This window comes from Jaculus jaculus, chromosome 3 (genome assembly GCF_020740685.1).
Source record: "Jaculus jaculus isolate mJacJac1 chromosome 3, mJacJac1.mat.Y.cur, whole genome shotgun sequence".
Lineage (NCBI taxonomy): Eukaryota > Metazoa > Chordata > Mammalia > Rodentia > Dipodidae > Jaculus > Jaculus jaculus.
The window spans coordinates 154,209,193-154,225,271 of record NC_059104.1 but is presented as its reverse complement, the minus strand read 5'-3'; the positions used below and the strand labels follow the sequence as shown (position 1 = coordinate 154,225,271).

The 16,079-nt window shown below is 40.9% G+C and overlaps 1 protein-coding gene across 5 annotated transcripts in view; it reads left to right on the top strand.

The window, feature by feature from the left end:
* Positions 1–16,079, top strand: part of Zfand6 (zinc finger AN1-type containing 6) — a 70,363-nt gene that overhangs the window by 19,120 nt on the left and 35,164 nt on the right. For 3 of the 5 annotated variants that reach the window (XM_045145855.1, XM_045145856.1, XM_045145851.1), the window contains exon 2: positions 14,073–14,233. The exons of the other annotated variants lie outside the window; for them this stretch is intronic. The gene's annotated coding sequence lies outside the window, so the exon portion shown is untranslated. The remainder of the gene's footprint in view (positions 1–14,072; positions 14,234–16,079) is intronic. 5 annotated transcript variants of the gene reach the window in all.

Sequence of the window (16,079 nt, the reverse complement as noted above, 5' to 3'; positions counted from 1 at the left end):
TCCAGACGCATGCCACCTTGTGCTTCTGGCTTCGTGTGATTACTGGGGAACCAAACCTCGGTCCTTTGGCTTTGCTGTCAAGTGCCTTAACTGCAAAGCCATCTCTGCAGCCCAGCTCCAGTTTTTGACAGTACTCTTGGCTTTTAATGTTTCACCAATTCTGTCATCTATTCTTCTAAAGCTAAGCTACCAGAAGAAAAATCACGTAGATTTATGTTTTTGACACAGCTGTCAGTTTCTCTGCGTTTTTTCCTTCTGCTTTTACTTTAGACTTATATAGAAATTGTGTGATAGTGCAGGAGCTCTCTGGTCTTCCCTCCCTCTACCTTTGCTGTATTCCCAGTTCCAGTTTCACTTGCTATGTCACTGTCAGACAGTGTGTCAATCATTTTCTAACAAGCTGGGGAATTTTACTCCTAAGTACTTGCTGTGTTTTCTTTGAAACAAAGATATTCTCTTGTGAGATTGTTTGTTATGAAAATAAGGATTCTAACATTTGTGAAATAATATTACTTAATTTTACTGTCTGTATTTAGCTTCATCAATTGTCCCAACAATATATCCTTTGTAACTTTTTAACATTTTACTATGAATTTTATATTTATAATTCATAACTTGAGCTTGGCCTTGGCTGTCCTTTTAAAAAAAAATGTCATAGCACTTTCCCATTCTTCTGTGTGGCTTTCTTAAGTCCTGTCTGCTTTTTAAGGCTTTCACTTCCCTCTTGCCTCTTAGTGAATTACTTTCAAATTATCATGTGGGTTTTTTATAACTATCCCTTCTTCTGTAACTTACAAATACCTGTATCTTTATTTCTCTCTTTTTCTTGATGGAAAATATATGCTTCCTAGATAAAAAATTTCTCTTTACATGTGCTGCTTGCTACAGTGGATACAGGTAGCTTTTAAATTTGAAACTCAGGAAAGGTTAAATGAGGCTAAAAGTGCTTGAAAACTCTGTTTAACATTTGAAGAATTGCTTCAGTGCTTCTTATGAGAGGTCCACCCTGATCTTGGGTTCTTAGTGCCCTCATGAACCTCATGCTTAGCTCTGCCTCCTGCCTTCTTACCACTTTGCTTTCCAAGGAGACTCTGTAGTGGTTTAAATGTATGGGCCCCATAGACTCAGGCTTCAGTTCACTTTCCAGTGGGCAGAGCCTCTTGGGGAAGAGATAGGTCACTGAGGGTTAGATCTCGGGGTCCAGCCCCAAGGTGTGTTTGGGGTGGATCTTGAGTTTGTCTTTAGGGTGTAGAGAGAGCAGTTGGAGCTCTCTGGCAGTTCTTTGGTATTTGCACAGACCTGGAACTTGACTTCTGTCTAGCGTCTTACTATGTGGCAGGTGCCTATAAGTGACTTTCTGATATACACAGTTTTGCAAACGAGAACTCTGACAAACAGGTGCACACCTGTAATCCCAGCATTGGGAGAGTGGAGAAAGGAGGACAGTGAGTGTGAGAGACAAGTCTGCCATGTAGCAAGACCCTGTCTCAAAAATGAAATAAACTTTCAAGCTTAAAAACAAAATCTCCCCAAATGAAAAGAATCTGGAGAAAGTTCTGAGGCAGTCCTATTGGGACACATTTATTCAGTGTGGCTAGTTAGAACTTTTAAACCTGAGCTCATGGTCATAAAATGACAAAAGCACATGAAGGGGTTTTGAGGTATAGTTCTTTGGAGCTGTACATTTTTGGGCAGCCCAGTCTTCAGATTCTTTTTTTTTTTTTTTTGGCATGCATACAATACAGGGCCATACACTTGGGGTCACAGAGACAGTTGAAGTGCTCCTTTGAACCTGTCAGTGGCTGTAGGGGTAGAGACTCCATGCGTCTGCCCACAGCAGCTTGAGTTCTTTTCAGAGACTTCCACTCCGGTAAAGCCAGACCCTTGACTTCATCATAGAAAGCATTTTCTGAATGAACCAATATGAAGCAGACTTGGAGTTGATTAAAAGGGAGTTTTAGCACAGACATGAATGAGCACAGGAGATAATGTAGAGGTGATCTAGGAAAGAGTGAGGCCTACCCAGTTGTGGGCATGGCCTTCTAAAGGGAGAGTCCAGCTTTCTTGTCTTTACAGTAGTCATGCACAATTTTTGGTTACTTATAAAGCTGTTATTTTAAAAGGGTTATTAAGAAATTTAAATGAGATGACAGGATAGATTCTGAGATATAGTAAAGGAATGTAATTGATAATCACAGGAATGCAAGAAGATATATTCATTATAAACAAAAGTTCATAGTCTTGCTTGTGAGATTCCCCGGAAATATCTAGGAGAGGAGTAAGGCCATAGATGGTGTCATATATGCCCAGACATTTAGCCTTGGTTGTTGCCATTTTAACAGTCTTATTTGAGAGTATTTATATAAAAGGAATATTGTCTCTATGTATATACAATCTTCATAGCAAATGTCAGTTGTGCTGGAACTCTTGATTCTCAGCTGGCAGACTTCAAACAGACTCCATTGTAACAGGGCTCCTTTTCTTTTCTGTGTCCCCATAATTTTTCATCTTTTTGCTCTGCCTCAAACCCACAGAAAATTGATGGCATTCCACTTAAATATTCTTTATTGTTAAATCACATATCCTCGGTAATGATTTAGAAGTATTGTCACCATAAGTACAGTCTCATTTGGCAGTTCCATGTAGGTAAATAAGATAGTTAATAGTACTTTTTAAAAATACTGTCTTACTATGCAGATCAAGAGTAGATATTTTATATAAAGATAACACTTAAGATTACTGATCTGGCATCAGTGTCCTTGATTTATTCTTTAATAAGAGACATCCTAATTTAAATGCATAGTTAAAGCTTCAATGTGACTATTAGTATTAAGAGCCGATTATGTTCTTGAATTTATACTTTTGCTCCCGAGAGTATAGACATCTTTCCCAAACTAAGAACATATCATTTGCAGTGATTATTTAGCTGAAAGATTAAAGCTATTTAGCATTTTAATAACTTAACTCTTTCAGTGAGAGTGCTGTATAATTTAATATTTATTTATTTGAGGAAGAGGCAGATAGAATGGGCACACCAGGGCCTTTTGTCACTGCAAATGAACTCCAGATGCGTGCACCACCTTGTGCATCTCGCTTGTGTGGGTACTAGTGAATTGAACCTGGGTCCTCAGGCTTCGCCGGCAAGCACTTTAAGCACTGAGCTCTCTCTCCAGCCCAGTGCTACATAATTTAGAGTACTTGGTAGTAGGGAGAGAATGATATTCTGGTGTGTTGTAATCATTTGATTCAAATTTAAGGTATTTCTTAATATGAATAATTTTAGGAGGACCCACACTTATTCTGGCCAGACCCTTGGTATGTTAAACACAGAGAGAAAGGACAGCAACGTTGATTAATAGAAAGTGGTAGAATGATTTTGTACTGCTAGTAAAATACTTTATATACCTGCTGTTTGTTAGACCTATCTCATTAATGGAGTAAAAATGAAAGATTATTAAGCAGTGTTCAAAGTAGATAGTAAGGTAATTGTACCTCAGGGTTTCTTTTCTTAACATATTTATTTGTAAGTGAGAGAAACAGAATGGGCACACCAGGGCACTTGCAAACGAACTCCAGAAGCATGCACCACTTTGTGCGTCTGGCTTTACAAGGGTACTAGGGAATCGAACCCAGGCCATTAGGATTTACAGGCAAGCACATTAACCACTTGAGCCATCACTGCAGGCAGTGGACCACAGAGTTTCTATAAGGTGTTAGTCAAATCTGAGCAGCTTTCTACTTTTTGAGGTGCTTGGGATAAAACTCAGAGATTCAGTGCATGCTGGGCAGTCGTTGGCATCATCTGCAGACAATTTTGTTCCCTTTGAGAGACAGCTGTTGACTTGCTGTGGGGCCTTAGTGGAAACATTTGACAATGGGCCCCCCAAATGACCATGCAAACTAAGCTGCTCATCATGAGCTGAGTGTGTTATCTGACCTACCAAGCTATGCATTTGGGCATGTACAGCAGTCGGTCATCAGATAGAAGCAGTGTGATTGAATTCAACCAAGTCCTTAAGGCACAAGTAAATTACATGAAGTTGCTCAAATGCTTGTGACTCCTACTCCTGTTACAATGCCTTCTGAACTCAAGCTTGCACCTCTGATATTATGGGGTGTGCCCTATGATCATGTGAGTGAGAGAAAAGACCAGATTCTGGCTTACAGATGATTCTACATGCTGTCCAGGCACCTCCCAGGAGTGGACAGCACAGCATTATAGCCCCTTCCTGGGACAATCCTGAAAGGATAGTGGAGCAAGGAAGTCTTCATAATGGGCAGAACTTCAGGCAGTGCACACGGCTGTGCATTTTGTTAGGGAAGAAAAATGGGTGATCAGTTATATATAGTGATTCATGGGCTGTGGCCAGTGGTTTGTATGGATGATCTGGGACTTGGAAGAGCACAGAAGGTGTTGTGGAAGACATCTGGGGAAATGATATGTAAATAGATCTCTCTAGATGGACGGGCAAGGGATGTAAAGATAAATGTGTCCTGTGTAGATGTTTATTAAAAGGTGACCTCACCAGAGGATAACTTTAATAGTGAAGTAGATAAGATGATGTGCTGTATTTGTAGCTATCATTCTCATTTCTCAGTCATCCAGTCATTGCCCAGTAGGCCCATGAACCACAGTGGCAAAGATGGAAGTCATGCATGGGCTTGACATCACAGGATTCCTTTCACTAAACCTGACCTGACTATAGCTACTGCTGAAATCTGCCAGTAGCACAGACCAGCTCTGAGCCCTTGGTATGATACCATTCCCTTGACTAACCAGCCAGCAACCTGATGGCAGGTTGATTATTTTGGGCCACTTCCATTTGTGGGAAGGGCAGGGTTTTGTTCTTCTGGAATAGATGTTTATTCACTTACTCTGGGTTTGGATTTAACCTTTCCTGCAGGTAGTGCTTCTATCAGAACTACAGATTGCTTTACCCATTGTCGTGGTATTCTACACAGCATTGCTTCTGACCAAGACCTCAGTTCATAGCCAAAGGAGTGTGGCAATGAGCTTATGCTCATGGAATTCGTTGGTCTTACTATGTTCCTCCACCATTCTGAAGCAGCTGGCTTGATGGAATGGTCTTTTAAAGAAACAGTTACAGTACCAAGTATGTGGCAATAGCCTGGAAGGCTGGCCAGGGTTCTCCAGAAGATTGGATATGCTCTGAATCAGTGTCTGAAATATGATACTGTTTCTCCTTATAGTCAAGATTCACAGGTCCAAGAATTGAAGATGGAAATGGAATGGTACCACTTGACATCATCCCATGTGACTGACTAGCCAAAATTTTGCTTCCTGTTCCTGTAACCTCACCTGTAACCTGTAGAGGTCTTCTTTCCAGAGAGGGGAATTCTTCTGCCAGAAGGCATGAAGAAGATTCTGTTGAACTGGAAACTAAGACTTTGCTAGCTTCTTTGGGCTTCTGATGTCCTTGAGTCAACAGGCTAAGAGAAGAGTTACAGTGCTAGCAGGGATGATTGATCCATACCACCAGGGTGAAATTAGACTGTTCCTTCACAGTGGAGGTTAAGGAAGAGTATGTTTGCACTGCTGGGGAATCTTTAGGATGCCTCTTGGTGTTACCATGTGTGTTTGATTCAGATTCCCCCATAAACGTAGGTGTTCTCAATGCTAGGTTCCCAGATGATGGAGATTTGGGAATTAATGCCTCATGGAGGGAGCTGGCTTATGGTTATTATAGCCAGCTTCTTCTTGCCAGTGTTTGGCACAGTCTCCTGTTGCTGTTGTCCACCTGATATTGGTGAGGAAGTGATGTCCACCCTCTGTTCATGCCATCATTTCCCCACTCCTCTCCCCCCCCCCCATCATGGAGCTTCCCCTCAAGCCTATAAGCAAAAGTAAACCTTTTTTCCCCCAACAAGCACCTCTTGGTCAGGTTTCTTCCAGCAATATGAACCTCATTGCAACAGTAAAGTTGGTACAGAGAACGGTGTCATTGTTGCTTGAAATCTGACTGTGTAGCTTTGGTCTTATGGAGCTGATTTTTAAGAGGAATGTGTATGAATTTGAAACCTTGGCCTAAGAGACACCTTGCAGTGCTATAAATATAGCTTGATGGACTATTCTGGTCAGAGTTGAAAGACCTGAATTCAGAAAGAACTATGGACTGTAGGTTTGGCTAATGAGAGTGCAAAAGAGCTTTGCCTGGACTAGGCTGGAAGCAGTTTGTGTGAGAGGCTTGCTGTTAGGCCCATGTCCTGAGAATTTGTGCAGGGTTTCATTTCATAGAAATGGACTGGTGTGAACAGAGAGATATGGCACAAAAATGAAATCTTTAGGCCCAAAGTGCTGCCCATTAAGCTGTAATTGTATGAGAGATTACAACCATTGAGCTTGGGTCAACTGATTTGCATTGGGACAACAGAAAGGATGTAGTCTTTTTGTTTGTTTTTGGTTTTTTGAAGTAGGGTCTTGTTCTAGCCCAAGCTGACCTGGAATTCACTATGTAGTCTCAGGGTGGCCTCAAACTCACAGTGATCCTCCTACTTCTACCTGCTGGGATTAAAGGCGTGCCCACCACATCCAGCAGGAATGTAGTCTTTTGAAAAGACCTGAATGCTGAAGGAGTGTCCTGTTCTTCAAAGTCTGCTTTATTTCCCCCTGGATTAACAGATTGGTATTAAGGAGTATAAGAAATGCAGGAAAGAGAGGGTCATTGAATTTCCCACACACTATTGTGTTTTGGAAATGGCCATGAGCAGTGCTGGATGCCTGCCTGGAGACCTGATGGAGCCGTGAGGATGGGCCGTGGGTTGAAGCCCAGACCCAATAGAGAAGCTGGGACCACGAGATGAGATGGCTGATAAGAAAAGCTGCCGGCCCTGATGAAGTTTTCCAGCACTGAGTAGCCCAGCTGGAGGGGTGGAATTAGAACTCCAGAGATTTAATGCTGGTTAAAATAACTGAACTTGGATACTTTTCACTGACTAAAGTTGTTGGACAGAGTTTGATGTATGCCCTGGTTGTTTTAAATCTTGTATTGGTTGACTATATCTTTCCTATGCCCAGTGCCATCTGTTGTAGTATGAATGTTTATTCTGTGCTGATTTGGGTTTTTTGGTATTATGGCTCACTTAAAAGACCTTGGATTATGGGGATGTTTGAACATCATTGTGATTGATTTAAAAACTATGGGGACTTTTAAAGTCAGACTGAATGTATTGTGTTTTATATCATGTATGGTTATCAGTTTATAGGGGCCAGAGGTGGAATGTGGTGCTTGATTCAGGTGTCCCCATAAACTTAGGTATTCAGAATGCTAGGTTCCCAGCTGATGGAGATTTGGGAATTAACACCTCCTGGAGGAGCTGTATTGTTGGGCAGGCTTATGGGTGTCATAGCCAGTTTCCCCTTGCCAGTGTTGGGCACACACTCCTGTTGCTGTTGTCCATCTGATGTTGGTGAGGAGGTGATGTCCACCCCCTGCTCATGCTATCATTTTCCCCTGCCATCATGGAGCTTCCCCTCGAACCTGTAAGCCAAAATAAACCTTTTTTTTTTTTTTTTTTCCCCCACAAGCTGCTTTTGGTCAGGTTTCTGCCAGGAATGTGAACCTGACTATAACACCATGCCCTCCCTATGTTCAAGATTAGTGGATGACTAGAACAGCTTAATCATGGCAGGGTGGTAAATGCCCCACCCCTTCAGTAATGATGTTTCGTGTCACTTCTGCTGGTAAGCAGTCAGGACCTGCCAAGGTACTTGCTGAAGTTGGAGGAAGTACAGAACGGATAGTAGAAAAGGGTAGTTATAAATACCAGCCAAAGTTTCAGATGTTTCTGTCCTATTTTAGAGACTAAGCATTCCTCTTACCTTGCCATTTGTTTGGGAACAGAGGAAGAATAGTGTGTTTCTGTTTGTACATGGATAGTTATATCATGTTAGACATGATCGTCTTTTATTTGGAAACGAAGCATTCATGACGTAAGGAGATATGGTTTGGTGGCAAGTTGACAAGGGATATACTTGTGATGGTCAAGGTCTGTTGTCAACTCGATCAGATTAGGAATCAAGAGACATATCTCCTGGGCAGATCTGCGAGGGTGTATCCAGAAAGGATTAACTGAGGGAAGAAATCCTTTAGCTCTTTGGGTAGTGAACTGTATATAAAGAACCTTGGAGAGAACACAGTGTCTTTTTGGCCTGGCTGCCTGTGCTACTAGCTTGTGTTCTCTTTTTACCTGGCTGCCCTTGCTTTTCACCTGTGTGAACATCTACTTTGTTTGGGCTGCCCTTTGTGGACATTGGAACGGAGTTTCATAAAGCTTTCCAACATGTCTGAAGATCAGTGACTCTCCAGGAATCCTCCAGGCCTTCAGTTCCAGATTGAGACTGCTGAGGTATTCAGCTTCGTGGACTGAGCAGCTACCTGCTTCTCCAACTTTCTAGCCTAGTTTTTTGAACTGAGTTGCTCTACCAGGATTCTTGCCACTCAGGCCTGCTCCTGTAAGCCAATACAATAAATCTTTATAATACGTACTCATTCTCTCAGTTTTATTCTTCTAGAGAACCCTGACTAATACACCAGCCAAACTGGACTCTTTTTTTAATGTATGTAGAACATGTCATATGTGTGATATATACGTGTGTCTGTGCAGATGTGCTCACAGATGCACTGATGCCAGAGGAGAACGTCAGATTTCCTTCCTCTGTCACTCATCCAGGTATTTTCTTTAGATGGAGTCTCTCTGAACGTGGAGCTGCAGTTTTCATAAGCACTAGCAATTCTCCAATCTCTACTTCCTGTAGGACTTAGAGATATGTATGTCCACACGCAGCTGTTTACAAGAGTCTTGGTGAAGCTAACTCAGGAAGTCTCAGGCCCTCCTGCATGTGACAAGTACTCTGATCCACTTAGCTATCTCCTTAGCCCCAAACAGGGCTTTTTAAAAAATTTTGTTTTTTATGTTTAAACAGAGTGCACGAGCGAGAGAGAAGAGAGAGGGAGAATGGGCATGCCAGGGCCTCTAGCCACTGCAAACAAACTCCAGACACATGTGCCCTTTGTGCATCTGGCTTACATGGGTCCTTGGGAATCGAACCTGGGTCCTTTGGCTTCACAGGCAAACTCCTTAACCACTAAGCCATCTCTCTAGCCCTGTTTTTTAATTTTTTATTTAAAGTATGTCCTACAGCTTGCTTTCTTTTAAAAATACACGTTTTATTTGTTTACAGAGAGAATGAATGAAGGAATTAGAATTAGAAGGAATTAGGACCTTCGGCTACTGCAAACAAATTCCAGATGCATGTGCCACCTTGTGCATCTGGCTTTATGTGGTTACTGGGTCAAAATCAGGATGTCAGGTACTGAGCCTTCTCTCCAGCCTGGGACATTTTTAAAAGATTAGTATCTTGGGCTGGAGAAATGGTTTAGCACTTGAGTGCTTGCCTGTGAAGCCTAAGGACTCCGGTTCGAGGCTCGATTCCCCAGGACCCATATTAGCCAGATGCACAAGGGGGCACATGCGTCTGGAGTTTGTTTGCAGTAGCTAGAAGCCCTGGCATGCCCATTCTCTCTCTCTCTCCCTCCCTCTCTCTGCTTCTTTCTCTCCTCTGTCTGTCACTCTCAAAAAAAAATAAACAAAAAAATTTAAAAAAAAAATCAATATCTCAAGAAGGCTGGGTACTTCATATTTTACATCTGCCTCATCAGGAGGTGTTTTCTGATTACTGTTCATCCTTCCAACGAAAACATTTATTGCATGGTTGTTGGTTTTAAAATCTAGAGAAAAGAAAAAGCAGGAAACAAAAACTGACTTAACTATAATTACAGTCTCATTCTCTGAAAGATGGAATGTCTTGGAATAATACAAATGTAGACCTATTATAACTTTGCATATGCCACCTAAAGAAAAGAAGAGCAGGAAGCTGGGTGTGGTGGCACATGCCTGTAATTCCACCACTTGGGAGGTAGAGGTTGGAGGATCCTGTGAAACTGCATAGTGACTTCCAGGTCAGACTGAGCTATAGTGAGACCCTACCTTGAAAGACAAACAAACCAAAAAAGAAAGAAAGAAAAGAAAAGAGGAGCTGGGAGAGTAGAAAACCAGTGGAGCATGCAGTTCCCTGGCTTCCCTTTTGGTGAAGTGTGGGAGAGGAGCATGGATAGTGTTCTCTTGTGGATCAGGTTCCCACCCTCTGGAAATAATTGAGGCAGAGAGTGAAGAAGCTAGTCATGTTTCCTCCCTTAAAGTTCCCCTCCGCCACCACGGCTTCCCACTTCAACCTTGGCTGTGGCACCCAGCTGGAGTAAGGCCAGTGAGGACTTGCTTGGCCAGTTAGGCTATAGGACAGACAATTTGCATAAGTAGAATAAACTAAATGGGTATCCAAGTCTAACACACGGCATGCTGAAAATTGCTACTCCTTAAACTTGAGGTAGTTTTGAAAAGTATATCAAGTGCTTAGTACAATGCTGCCTTTACAAAACAGGCCTTCAGATATGGTGTTCCATGTATTTCCATCAAATAAATACTACCTGCTTTCTTCCAGGCAGTTGATTTCTTGGTGTTATTTGTAGATGATTTCTCTTCTGTAGTTTATAATAGTTTCTTAGAAAATCTCTTTTTTTTTTTTGCCCTGTCTCTGTTGCCCAAGAAACTTAAGTTTTATTTGGTGTTCAAGCCTTTCATGTGGAAGGAGGGCAGTGAGCAGAAGGATCTAGGTTTTCTCTATAGAAACTTGCATTCTCCTGACAACTCGTAGGTTTCTGTGGGAATTGCTGATGCTCTATGGTATTGTCATTGACTTAAATTTAACAAGTCATTTATATGATCATGAGGATATTGTGGCTTAGGGCTGTGGTTCTCTTCGTGTTTCATTGTAGACATTTTTTTTTAATTCTTGTTTCAACATATGAGTTAAAAAACTTTTTAATAAATATATATATTTTTTCGTGACAGGGTCTCACTCTAGCCTGGGCTGACCAGGAACTCATTTGGTGGCCTCAAACTGGCCTCAAACTCACAATGATAATTCCTACCTCAGCCTCTATAGAGTGTTGGGATTAAAGGCAAGAACTACCATGCCTGAATAAAGTATGTGTATATGTATGTACATATATATGGAAAGAGATACAGACACCAAGACCAAAGAGGTGGGAGTATAGGCTTTCCAGGGCCTTTTGCTGCAGCAAACAAAGCAGACGTTTGCACCACTTGGTGCCTTTTGCTTTACGAGGGTACTAGGGAATCAAACTGAGGCTTGCAGGCTCTGAAAGCAAGCCACTGAGCTATTATCTCCTCAGCCCAATTTTTAATTAATTAATTAATTTATTTATGAGAAAGAGGGAACGGAGAGAGAGCAAGAGAAAGAATGGGGGTGCCAGGGCCTCTAGCCACTGCAAACAAACTCTAGACGAATGATCCACATGGTATATCTGGCTTTACGTGGGGACTAGGGAACTGAATCCAGGTCCTTAGGCTTTTCAGGCAAGGCCCTTGGCCACTGAGCCGTCTCTCTCCAGTACCCAGACCTAATTTTTTTTTTTTTTGTTTTGAAACACAATTGTAAGCTTATAGGCTTCATTTTTTAAAAACTTTTTTTTTTTTTTTTAATTTGCAAGGAGAGATTAAGAGTATGGGCATGCCAGGGCTTCTTCCATCTACTAATGAGCTCCAGATGCCTGTACCAGCTTGTGAATCTGGCTTTATGTGAGTACAGGGGGAAAATAATGATGACATCAAAATAGAAGAGAGACTTGTTGAAATCAAGAAGGGATCCGGTGTGTGGGGGGGCATTCAGGAAGGGGAAAAGAAAAGGTAGTGGGAGGGAGCTATCTATGGTCATGACATAATGTCTATATGTATGGATATTTGTCAACAAAAAGTTAAAAACATAAAGTTCATATCCCTAGCCATCAAGGAAATGCAAATTAAATTTAGATGCCATCTCACCCTAGTCAGAATGGCTATCGTCAAACTGACACAAATGCTAGTGAGGGTAAGGGAAAAAAGAAACCCTATTCACTGCTGTGGAAGTACAAGCAAGTGCAGCCATTATGAAGCTGTCAAAAAATTAGAACATTTGTCCCAGCTGTGCCATTCCTGGGCATATACCCTGAGGACGCTACATTCTCCTGCACAGACACTTGATATCAGTGTTTATTGCTGCTGTACTTACAGTAGCCAAAAGGAATCAGCTTAGATGCCCATTGGCAAATAGATGACAATGAAAATGTGGCATTTATACACAGGGAAACGCTGAACATTATGGAAAAATGAAATTTCCAGGATAGTAAATGGATCTGGAAAGAATTATATTAAGCAAAGTGACCCCAAACTCAGAATGATCAAAGCTGCATGTTCTCTGATGTACAGATCATAGTTTGTAATATCTGGTGTGTGGTGTATATAAGGTGGGGAAAATGTGGGTATAACCTGTAAAGCTAGAATGGTAACCAAGGGAGGGTATAAAGACATGATTAGGAAGGACAAAAGGACATATGAGACAAGTGTAAATAGGAGGGGAGAGGGAGAGAAGGACCAACTAAAATAATTTGTGTTTGAAAATGCCAGAATGATTGATATCTAAAATTCTGTATGCTTAGCATTTGGTAATTAGTGAATGTGGCTGGTACTTCTCATGGTGTTTTTGAAACCATAGTGCTATTTACAAATAGCACCTTTCCTATTTTCATGAAACATTAAAGCTTTATGTAAACTTTGCTATAGATATTGAAGCCTGTGTGTGTGTGTGTGTGTGTATGTGTATGCATGCATGGCAGTGTTCATACAGGGAAACCTTTGAATTTTTGGGGACATTTTTATTGAATTATACTTACTGTGCCTGAAGTTTGTAATTGAGGGAAAAATGCAAGTGAGAAGGAAATTTATTGAAACATTCTAAGCCTAAAGTGCTCCTGTATACAGCTTTCTGTCCACACATTAAGGTTCAATAGGTCTGGAACAGTTAAAAATTAGACTGGGTCAAGATTTTGGTAATAATGCTATTAATCTGTATCAAATTTTAAATAGTACATTTTTATCTAGGAATATAATTTTTAAAAATGGAGGTGGGTGTATTGGTGCATGCCTTTAATCCCAGCACTTGGGAGGGGGGAGGTAGGATGATCACTGTGAGTTCAATGCCAGCTTAGAACTACATAATAAATTCTAGGGCAGACTGGGCTAGACCAAGACCCTACCTCAAGAAAAACGAAATCTTTAACGTTAAGTAAAATAGTCTCTTCATTTCCGCACTGTGAACTCTCATTATGATTGCCTATGTACTAATGGAATTTTATTGTAGTTCCGATTTCTAAATCTTTGTGTGTGTGTGTGTGTGTTCTATTTGAAAATTCAGTTTGAGTAAGATAGACTTGTTTCACCGGGCATGGTGGTGCATGCCTTTAATCCCAGCACTTGGGAGGCAGAGGTAGGAAGGATCGCCATGAGTTCAAGGCCACCCTGAGACGACATAGTGAATTCCAGGTCAGCCTGGGCTAGAGTGAGACCTTAATAAAACTTAATAAAAAAGAAAAAGAATTGTTTCATATGGAAATGTATTCTTTCGAGAGAAGCCTTCTTCCACTTGACTCATCTATACTGTAGAAATTCGACTGTGGGCAGTTATGCCGCATACCTTTAAGGCAAGTAACAGAAATTCAGCTAGCACTTCCTGCTATCACAACAGGACTGGGACGGAGTCTCCACATCAGAAGCTGTGACAGAGCTGTACTTGGACGCTGAAGGCACCTTCTAGTGAAAAATGTGGCTGACTAGTTTAAATAAATGGCTTAAACTTTTTAGGAAAATCAAAAAGGACTTACATTTGCTTACTTTGGGTATAAATGATTATGAAAAATATTTCTTGCTCACCTAGCCTATGGCCATGTATAGAAAAGTCAATAGGTTAAAGTTATATATTGTTACATTTTATATTAGTGTCAAATCAAATGGTATGTCTTCATTCCTTAATGTTACCTCAACAACCCTTTTTATGTCACTGTTATAGTGAAAGCATTCCTTTAACTTTGAGATGATTAAAATGTGGTACATGATGAATTTTAATGTCTCAACTCTGTTTCATGTTAAATGTGTTACAGGAATGAATCTGAAGTCTGCTGCAGTAAAACACTGGAGGCTTTAAAATGTTTTCTTGCATAAAACTCAAACTTTAAGTAGCTGCTAATGAGGATAGGGAAGGCAGGAAGCTAATGTCTGTCTCAAGACACAGGACAGCTGTTTGCTCATCAACCTCAACTGTGTGAGTAGAGACGTAAGCCTATACCCTATGTAACTGGACTTAGAACTTAAGGTTATACAAATCCAAAGTGCCTGAAGATATGCTTATTAAGTCAGTATGATAAGACTTTTTTGAAGGTCTCTATTTTTGTTTTTTTCCTGGTGGGTAGGATTTGATGGGTAGATGGGTAGTAGATAAAATATTTCACTGATGAAAAATTTTTAGCAGTTACACAACGTTGTTGGTGACCATGCATCTTTAAAAATACTACCCTAAGCATTGCAACTTGCATGACTAATTTTACTGTGAAGCAGGAGAGTGTGGTTCTTCAGATTGCTATTTTCTACTTGATTTCGGCATTTAAAATGAGAATTTCTGACCAAACAACCATAAAAATCCCTTTTAAGATTATATTTGATAGCGATACATAAAATTGCTACTGAGAGTAATTTAATTTAAACAGAGCATATACATAAAATAAAGGAATTCTTGTTTCATAAATGAAATTGGAAGTGGTTTAAAATTGCCAATTTTATTTCAAGCACTTTGAAAATAATTTCTAGGGAAGAAGAAAAAGAATCATCTTGCCTTTCTTACTAAAAGTTGTCACCTCAGGGATCTTCTTTGGTAGATTTTTTTTTTTTTAATTTCTACTTTACCCATTTATTTCTTCATGGATTTTAGGAATGGGGCTTGTGGTGGTTTGATTCAGACATCCCCTATAAACTTAGGTGTTCCGAATGCCAGGTCCTCAGCTGATGGAGATTTGGGGATTAACACCTTCTGGAGGCAGTGTATTGTTGGAGGTGGGCTTATAGGTGTTATATAGCCACTGTCCCCTTGCGAGTGTTTGACACATTGTCCTGTTGCAGTTGTCCAGCTTATGTTGGCCACGGGGTGTTGTCCACCCTCTGCTCATGCCATCATTTTCCTTGCCATCATGGAGCTTCCCCCTTGAGCCTATAAGCCAAAATAAACCTCTCTTTCCCTACAAGCTGCTCTTGGTTGGGTGATTTTTACTAGCAGTATGAAGCTGACTGCAACAAGGCTCTAACTTAGCAAAGCCCCTTCTCTTTAGAGCAATGTGTGGTATGTACAGAAGGCTGGGAGAGTGGGAACACGCTCTGTACGTGATGAGCACGTCCATGGACTGGACACGTAACTGTTTAACGAGGCACGGAGCAGCAGGTGTTGTGCTCACTTGGTGTGCTTGTACTTTATGTGCTACTGTCTCCTTCATCACAAAGATGTTGGCTGAAGAAAATCAGAATGGGTTATCTTTTGAAGCAGTGAGTGAGAAGGCCATTGACATGTACACTGAATGTGGATATCCTTAGGAAAAATGAAGGCTTCTATTGCCTTGTTCTTTTCTTTCCTGGGCTGGTCAGGGGACACACAGCTCTGCGTGAGCTTCTAGTCATCTAGCTCCTAATCTTCCTGAAGCTTAGAGAGGGCAAAAAAAAAAAAAAAAAAATCCCTTTAAGGATGACATGCCTCACTTTAATGAACCTGGGTCCTTTGACTTTACTGACAAGCACCTTAATGGCTAAGGCATTTCTCCAGCCCACGTAATGTAGTTTTAAAATAAGGTTTTGACTGGCAAGTAAATAGTATTCAAGTATTGAGGTTTGTCAGTGCTTCTTGCATTGGGGTTTGCTGTCTGTGTTTTATGCAGTTGAAGGTTTATAGTGGTGGAGCATCTTGATTCAGAAGCACCTTGGGAAACCAGTGGGCAGAGTAGTATTCTTCAGTAAGGCCTAGGTGAAGGTAGTAGTAGTAGCTTTATTTTAAGAGAATCTCATGTTTTGGGTGATCCCATTAAAGGCTATATAAGTAGTTGATTTCCACACTTATGATAACCTTTATT